The sequence below is a fragment of the Fukomys damarensis genome, unplaced genomic scaffold (assembly GCF_012274545.1).
Source record: "Fukomys damarensis isolate Sample0158 unplaced genomic scaffold, DMR_v1.0_HiC HiC_scaffold_39, whole genome shotgun sequence".
NCBI lineage: Eukaryota > Metazoa > Chordata > Mammalia > Rodentia > Bathyergidae > Fukomys > Fukomys damarensis.
In genome coordinates this window covers 63027754-63037627 of record NW_022900951.1, presented here as the reverse complement: position 1 = coordinate 63037627, position 9874 = coordinate 63027754, and positions in this window count along the sequence as shown.

Genomic DNA, 9874 nt, shown 5'->3' with positions numbered 1-9874 from the left:
TTTTTTTTTTTTTTTTTTGGTCACTTGTTCTTTCTCCTGATTTTTCATGAACTCCAATCAGTCTTATGATTTTTTTATGTCAGCTAGCAGCTGTTGATTGATTTCTCATGGTCCCTTACTATCTTTAAGAGATCTCTCTTTTCTTGGTCCCTTCCCACGTTCTGTCTTCTATGTCTGATATTGTGTCTTCAGATTGGCTCAGTCTGTTGTGTGTACTTTCAGTAGAGGTTTTAATCTCCTGGATATCTATTTGAATCTGTTTCATGGTTTCCATTTCTTTCCTGTGCTGGGCATTCATAGCTTCTATCATGGTCCTGCATTCTTCTATTTTTTTTATCTGTTGCTGTTCTCGAGTATCTAATAATGTCTTTCATTTTGCTCACCATCCCTATAGTTATCTGGGAAATTATTTCTTTTTTGAATTTTTCTAGAACTGCATTCATTTATTGTTTATTTGTTTGTTTGTTTACTTCTTGTGCTATCACTTCAGGTCCAGGTGATTGATTATCAGACTTTTCCAACTTTTTATCCCCTGAATTTGCATTTGGTGTTGTGGAAGTCTGTGTTTGTACCTTGCTTAAATATCTTCTCATTTATGTTTCTGTTGTTGGCACTGTCCTTCTTTAAATTCTTGGGTTGATTCTTTGATCTTCCAGATATAGCTGGTCTTTAGGTTTTGAGTCTGTAATGACTCTGAGGCACTCTCATTTTCATATTACCAGGAAGGAAAACTTATTAGATCAATCACAACACTTTAGCCCAAGTGATACAATCAGCAACACAATAGTATCAAGCACAGCTTACAAAATGACAATTTGTGGTAGTTATTACTCTATCAACTTTATGTGAATTAAATCAAAATAGAGGACCAGCCCAAAATATGTTTATAGTGAATAAACTCTCTCTTCAAAATAGCAACTTTACTCTTCAAGTTGGTGACTTACGAGGAGTTGGGTTGAGATGTATAGATAGGTGGAGGGATAAGGGAAGGTTAGAATTGAGGCCGGAGGACACAGGAAGATCATGTAAACTCTATGGAACCATTGAAATCAAGAAGAAAAGACAGAATGAAAGAACAAAGACAAGAGCAGAACAACCTAATGGCTATCAGGAAGCCAGAAATCATACTCACTTTCCTTTGAAACTAATGGCAATCAAAAGAAAGAAAAAGAGAAAAGAAAAGAAAAAGAAAGAAAAAATCTGAATTAGGGCAGGAACAGGAACAAAAAGGAAGTTAAAGAACAATGTGGGAGAGCAAGAGAGTGAGTGAAAGAAAAGAGAAAAAAGAAAAAGAAGAAAGGAAAAATGAATTTGAAAAGAGTAGAAAAAAATTAAAAATAAGAGGAAAAGAAAAAATAATTTTAAAAATAAGAAAAAATGAAGGGCTTCCTTCAGGGTATGTCTCTTCTGTCACAATGGAAAATGCGGGCAGCAACATGCAGATCAAAGTCAATTAGTCTCATCAAGCCAGCAGAAAACTCCTAAGATTCAGGCTAATTCCTAGCTTCAAGGCCCAGGTTGAGCTCTCTGACCTCCTGCAGGTTGAACTCTGCAAGGTTTTACTACAGATTCTAGCTGCCCTTCCCCTGAGGATAGTCTAAGTTTCTGTGGGAGATGGTGATCCCTCCAATTTACCAGCCATGGGGTGGGGTGTGCCTTTATTGTGGAGAATGTCTTCACTTTTCCAATATGCTTCAGTTTTCATCAAGGAGCCTGAAAGAGGCCCTCTTTCTGTTGTTCACTTCTGCTCTATCTTCTGGAGCTCAGGACAATGACCTTTATGACCCCCTGATCATCTATGGTGTAGATCCAGGTACTGGCACAACCAGGAGGCCAGAGAATGGTTGGGTCTGGAGTGGTGCTGCCAGCATGCAGCTCCACTCCACACCAGTCCATGCTGCTTAGAGGGCTGCTCCTTCTCACTGGTCCATGAATTACATGATTTTTATGAAATTTTCTCAGTAGTTGAATAGTCTGTTGCCTTGGAACTCCTGGACCAAAATTGCTATTATTTCCTAATACATCATAAAGCCAATCCACTGCTTCTCAAGCTTTGAAGCGGTTGCCATATTTTTCGAAGTTTGCATAGATATTTACTCTGTCAATATTTTATCTTTTTTCTTTTTTTTTTCCTCATTGAGTTTATTGGTACATTTTAGGTATACAGTACAGTTACATTCATCATTGGGATCTTGTACCTTTACATGACAAGTCTTGGTTCTCATTTTTTACCCTTGTCCCTGCCCTCCCTTCACCCCCTCCTCCCCTCCCCATTTACAAACATTTTATTTTCATTTTTCATTTTTTCCTATTTTTTTCTTTCCCTTATTACCTTCCCTACCCTTGTAAATATTTTATCTTTGTGTCTATAGTTTGATTATAGATCTATTTTATATGTATACTAGTAGTACATTATTGGTTCTTATTGTATGTCAATATTCCATTTGTCTTGGAAGCTACTTTTGTAGGTTTTTTTGTTTGTTTTTTTGGTACCGGGTATTGAACTCAGGTCCTTGTGCTTGTAAGGCAGGCCACTGAACCGTGAGCTAAATCCCCAGCCCAATGTGTTGTTTTTGATTTGCTAGCTATTGCCAGGGTGGCTGAGATATTGCTATTAATAGGCTTTTTAATTTATGCCAATATCTAGATTGCCATTGTGTCATTAATAATACTGTGGTCCATTCCTAGTGAACTGAGTGCTGGGCCAGTGACACTGCATATTCTACTCCCAAATTAGTGGAGGTGGTCTAATCTTAGGACAAAAAAAGGCCTAAATTTAGCCATGCTCAATAGAAATCACTGAACAGCATATACTAATGATATCTTCACACTAGCAACAAAATCTTTCCACTATAACCTCTACTAACAACAGCACAAACTAAAAAAGCTAACAAGAAAAAAATAGAAGCATGAGAAAGCAAGCAAAAAAACTACAAAATATCTTAAGTCACTAAAACCAACCCATGAGTCATTGAGGGGAAGCAGAGCAGAAACCACACAATCAAATTATTTGAAAAGATGACAAAGGAGATTAAGAAACATATCAATAATGTGCTCAGCAAGCTCAAAGAAGATATTATTAAGCATATAAAAAGCTCAAAGGAGATATTATTAAACAGATAATGGATATAATAAACAAAATGATCAGAAGAAAATAATAAAAAGACACCTGAACTAAAAACAATTATACAAAACATGAAAAAACTTTTTGGCACAATATTAGAGTCCATGAAAATGTTCTAAACAGAAATCCAGAGAGTCAAAAACTCTATTGAAAATACTGGCCACAGACATGACAAAAGTGAACATAGAGTGTCAGAGCTAGAACATAGGAGTGCTATTAGAGACCAATTAGTAAGAAATACCTTGAAGGGCTGGGGATTTAGCTCAGTGATGCCATGCCTGCCTCACAAGTGCAATATTCTGAGTTCAATTCCTGGTACAAGAAAAAAAATTTAAAAATAATAACAGAACATGAAAAATGGATCTAACAGTTAATGAAAGACACAACTATACTAAGATAGGTTAACACCCCTCTGCCAGAGAGATCGACTAGACAAAAAAATGTCAACAAATTCCAGAGTTGAATTAAACTTTGAGCAAATTGACTAATAAGTATCCACAGTTTTTCACTAAATCACTGAAGAATGTACATACTTCTCAGCAACATGTCAGACCTTGTCTAAAATAGATAATATGCTAGTTCGTAACGTTTGCATTTGTATATGTATATGCATCAAATTTATACCATGCCTACTGTCAGATCATAGTGAAATGAAATTAGAAATGAATGACAAATTAAAGCAGATAAATTATGCAAACACATGAAAATTAAACAATACCCTGTTAAATAATCAATGGGACACAGAAAAATCAATTAATAAATTAGTTCCTAGAATAAAACAATAATACCAGTTGTGATTGTTGATTGTGTCAACAAGCTCAAGTGTATTGGCTTAGCAATTCCATTCCTTAAGGTGTGGAAGGTGCACACTAGGATGGCTTATTGCCTGGATTGTATAAAGGGAAAATGAAAGGTCTGTTTCTGTTTGTTCAGAGAAGGTCCAGTCTTCACCTTCACCTTGGATATCATCTCCTGCCTTTCAGTGCAGACTTTTCAGCTTCCAGCACAGATCTTTCAGCCTTCTCTCACAGACCCATCAGCCTCCTGATACTGATTCACATGGGACATTGCAGTGAGTTCCCTCCAGATCTTCAAATGAATCCTTCTGTCTCAAGTGTTCAGACAGACCCTATGCACACTTTCACATCTGATTCTGTGAGTTGGCCATTGTAAACCAGTTCTATAAAGTCTTATTTGTATATCTTGTGTTATATCTGTTTCTCTAGTAAACACTGAAGGATACACCAGAAAAATATAACAGATGTTATGGAAAACAATGAAATCAGCCCTAATCAGAAAGTTTATAGCTGTGAATGCCCACATTGGAAAAGCTGAATGAGTCCAAATAAACAACCTAATGATATACTTCAAGGTCCTAGAAAAACAAGAAAATTGCAAAATTCAAAGCTAAGACAAGGAAGGAAATTATAAAGAACAAAACACAAATTAATAAAATTGAGACAAAAATATGAGAAAATGAAAAAATGGAAATGAAGTGTTTGTAAAGGGGGAGGGGAGGAAAAGGGTGAAGGGAGGGCAGGGACAAGGGGAAAAAATGAGAACCAAGACCTGTCATGTAAAGGTACAAGATCTCAATAATGAATGTAACTGTACTGTATACCTAAAATGTACCAATAAACTCATGAGGAAAAAAAATAAATAAATAAAATAAAAGTCAATGCAAGGAATAAATGAGTCAAAGGTATTGTTCTTCAAAAGAATAAACAAAATTGACACACTATTAGCAAATGGGACTAAAGAGGAAGGGGGAGTAAAAAAAATTCAATGGAATTAGAATTTTTAAAAAGGCAAAATGAAAATGGACACTAAACAAATCCAGAAGATTTGTTATGGCTTGTATCTAGATATCCCTCCAAAGACTCATGTGTTCATGGATGGGGCTTTTCAGAGCTGGCTGGATCTAGGGTGTGTGATACTGGGGGTTAAGAATGTGTGGTGTGATTCTGCTGCCTGCCTCTCAAGTGCAAGGTCCCAATTTCAATCCCCTGTAAACACACACATGCACACACACACACACACACACACACACACACACACACACAAAGAGTGTGTGGTAACTAAATTGGCTTAGTATAGTTCTGAGTGTGGACAATGGTGGTCCTACCCTCTGGGTGGCAGCAATAAAAAGGCTTATAGCCTGAATGGAATATAAAGAAAAACAGGAAAGGCAGGTCTGCTGTTTGCTGCTTTGCTTCTTGCTGTTTTTTTGCCTGCCCTGCCATGAACTCTTTCTTCTTTGCACATACCCTCTTACCATGCCACCCTCCCTTGGAGCAAGGCAACTATGGACTGAAACCTCTACAAATTCTGAGCTGTAATTTTTTTTCCTTTAACTTTGTGTACCAGGAAGTTTGTCACAGCAATAAGAAAAGTAACTCTTTTGATGTAGGATAGAACAAAAAAAAAAAGGTAGAAAGAAAATCATAACTAAAATTTATACTTTAAAGACCTCAAGTTTTGAGCATCAGCCAAAGTTATCAAGGGTGATTTATATTGTCATTTTCTAAGTTAAATTTAGGCTCCTTTCCTTCCCTACCATAACCATTATGCCCCCAAATCCTCAGGAATACCAAAAGTCTCTAAATTGGCTTGAGTAAGTGAAGAGCAGGAAATTTATCCTAAGATAAAGGAGCAGGTTGAGCAACAAAGACAAAAAATGTTGCAAGTACCTATTCTAAAAAACAGAAAACAGGGCCAAGGATTTAGCTCAATGGTACCACCACCTGCCTTGCAAGCACAAGGACCTTAGTTCAATCTCTGGTGCCAAAAAAACCAAAAATATACACACACACACACAAAAACAAAACCCAAAACAAACAAACAACCCCCACACACAAAAAAACAAGCAAACAAAAACATACCTCTAAAATGGGCTAGTTCCATTGAAGGGCACCTTTTCTTGGGGATGCCACTCCTTCAAAAGAAGCATGAATTTTTCATGCTCTAGGAAACAATTTGTCTCATTTTTCTTGAGTGCCTGCACTTTACTCTTGAATGTGTCCAAATTCTCTAACTAATTCACCCATCCTACACTTCTTACTGATGTGTTCTGAATGTATTCTGAAAACTATTTTTTTCACAATACTAGTTAGCAACCTTGTCACAAAAGTGTATGTTACATTTCTTATTTCACCTTTGGGAACTTATAAGCCTGAACACAATGACATTTTTCCTTATTGTTCTAGTCGCAGGAGGAAAGAAGATGAGGATGAGTAGTATTCCATTTTATAGAAAAACCACATCTGCTTTATGCAGTATCCAACTCATGGGCAGATGGGCTGTTTACAAGTTTTAGCTATTACTAACTGTGCCGCTATAAACATGGGTGAGCATATATCACTGTGGTAGGATTCTTTTACTTCTTTTGGAAAGATACCCAACAGAGGCATGGCTGGGTCAAATGGAACCTCTAATCCTACATCTTTGAGGTATCTCCATATTGATTTCCATAGTGGTTGCACCAGTCTGCACTGCCACCAACAATGGAGAAGGGTTCCTTTCTCCCCACAACCATGCCAATATTTGTTGTTGTGTGATTTCTTGATAGCAGCCATTCTTTGTGGGGTGAGGTGGAATGTCAGCGTTGTTTTCATCTGCATCTCTCGAATGACCAGTGATGTGGAGCATTTTTTCATATGTTTACTTGCTGCTTTTATTTCTTTGTCTGAGAAATGTCTGTTCGTTTCAGATGCCCATTTTTGAATTGGGTCTTTATATTTGGGGGGGCTGGTTGTTTTCAGTTCTTTATATATTCTACATAATAGTCCTTTGTGTGAAGAGCAGCTAGGAAAAAGTTTTTCCCACTTTGTACGTTGTCTTTTAGTTCTACTGATGGTTTCTTTTGCAGTGCAGAAGCATTTTAATAAGATGAGATCCCAGTTTTTGATTATTTCTGCTAGTTTCTCTGCTACTGAGGGTTTGTTCATAAAGTCTTTTTCTATGCCAATATCTTCCAGAGTTCTGCCTAACTTATCTTCCGGGAGTTTAGTGTTTTTGTTTTTATATTAAGATCTTTAATCCACTTGGATTATAACTTAGTGCATGGTGACAGATAAGGGTCTAGTTTTATTCTTTTGCAGGTTGAGATCCAGTTTTTCCAACACCATTTATTAAAGAGGCTATCTTTTCCTCCAGTGGGGACTGTCAGCTCCTTTGTCAAAGATGATGCAGCTGAGTGCATCTGGAGTTGTTTTTGTGTCTTCCAAACTGTTCCACTGTTTGGAAAGATCTGTTTCTTTGCCAGTACCATGCTGTTTTTATCACAGTGGCTTTGTAGTATAGTTTCAAATTGGGGATTGTTAAACCCACTGGCATGTGTCTGTTGCCTAGCATGGCTTTTGCTATTCTAGGTCTCTTATGATTCCAAATGAATTTTTGGATTCTTTCTAGTTCTGTGAAGTATAGTGTTGGGATTTCAATTGGTATTGCATTGAATCTGTATAGCAGTTTTGGTAGTGTGGCCATTTTCACTATGTTGATTCTTCCTACCCAGGAGCAGAGGACATCTTTATATTTTCTTATATCCTATTTGATCTCTTTTTTCAGAGTGTGGTAGTTTTCAGTGTAAAGGTATTTTGCTTGTTTTCTTAGATTGATTCCCAGATACCTCATTTCTTGGGGTGCTATTGTGAAAGGAATTGTTTCACCAATTGTGCTCTCAGTGACTCTGTTATTTGTGTACAAGAAGGCTGTTGATTTTTGGGTGTTGACCTTGTGTCCAGCTACACTACTAAAAATGTTTATTAAATCTAGAAGTCTTTTGGTGGAGTTATTTGTGTCTGCAATGTAGAGCATCATATCATCAGCAAATAATGACAGTTTAACTTCTTTCTTTCCTATCTTTATTGCTTTAATTTCTTTCTCTTTTCTAATTGCTATGGCTAATGTTTCCAGAACTATATCAAAGAGGAGTGGTAATAGTGGGTATCCTCATCTTGCTCTTGATTTTAACGTGAAGGTTTTCAATTTTGGGCCATTTAATATGATGTTGTCTGTTGGTTTTTCATAGATAATGTTTATTAAGTTGAGACATAGACAATCTATTCCAGTTTTTTGCAGAGTTTTCATCATGAATGTGTGTTCAATTTTGTCAAATGCTTTTTCTGCATCTATGGAGAGGATCATGTGGTTCTTGTCCTTGACTTTGTTAATATAGTGTATTACATTTATTGATTTACCTATGTTGAATTACCTTTGCATCCCTGGAATAAATTGGACTTGGTCAGGATGTATGATTTTCTTGATGATCCTCTGTATTTTGTTTACTAGTATCTTATTGAGGATTTTTGCATCTATATTCATTAAGGAGATTGGCCTATAGTTCTCTTTTTTAGTAACATCTTTCCCAGGTTTGGGAATCAAAGTGATATTTGCTTCCAGGAATTAATTTGGAAGTATTGCTTCCCTTTTAATTTCATTGAAAAGTCTGAAGAGTAATGGTGGTAGATCTTCTGTAAATGTCTTGTAAAATTCAGCAGTGAGAGGAGAACTATGCCAGCTTCTGACCCAGCCGCCATCACTCAAGCACCAGGAGGTAGCCTGGGCCCTGATATACCATGGGAAGGAGAAGCACGCCTGCTCCTGACCAAGCCGCCATCACTGAAGTGCCAGGAAGGTAGCTATGCGGGCACCCCTAAACCCCCATAACCCCCCTCACTCTCAGACCTCCTGTCTGTGCCAGTCTTTGCACCCACTCTGCAGAGGCAGAGGTGGTAATCAAGGGTATTTTTCTGAGTGTCCAACTTTTAACATCTTTAAAGAAAGGGTGTAGGATACCTGTAGTAGAACGGTGTGGAGTTCAACCATTCAGAAAGTTGGGGAACTCAATCTGGGCATGCAGTCCGAGCTCAGTCAGCGTCATGGGGGTTAGCCATCAGCTAAATGAGATCAGGGGTCTTGCATCCTCTCTCTGTCTGAGCCATTAAATGGTAAATACACTATATTGAAATTTTGTTCACTGCAGGCATGCTCTGGACTGCTTCTTGTTTTCAATTTAATTCAAATGATTTAAGGGTGATAGACTAGTGACTACCACTGGTGGTCAGTGTCCAAGTTGTGCTTGATCTTAATGTGTTGCTGATTGCATCAGTTGGGGTAAAGCATTGCCATTGATTTGATGAGCTGTTTTCTCTGATGTTATGAAGATGAGAATGTCTGTGGGTCATTAGAGACACACAAGCTAGGGAACAACTATATCAGGAGGATTTGGGTGATAATCCAGACATTAAATTAAGGACAGTCTGACAACAAAAATAAAAATGAGAAAACACTTAAGCAAGACACAAGGACAGACTTCTAGTGCACCAATGGCAAACAGTAGGGCAAATGTGGATGAAAAGGCCAATAGTGAACCACCAGGACACCCTGAACTCAAAGAACAGGAAGTAACAAAACAGATCAATCAGGCTCTAGAAAAATTCAAAACAGAAATTATTTCCTGGATAACCATAGAGATAGTGAGCAAAATGGAAGTTGTGATTCGAGACTCTAGAGCAGAAACTGACAAAAAAATAGATGAGCTCAGGACCATGATAGAAGCCATGAAGGCCCAGCATAAGAAAGAAATGGAAAAAATAAACTCCCAACATAGGAAAGAAATGGAATCCATAAAGCAGATTCAAACAGATACCCAGGAGATTAAACACTCTATTGAAAGTGTATGCAACAGAATAAAAGAATGCAAAGATAGACTCTCAGATATAGAAGATAAGAGTGCAGTCAGTGTCCATG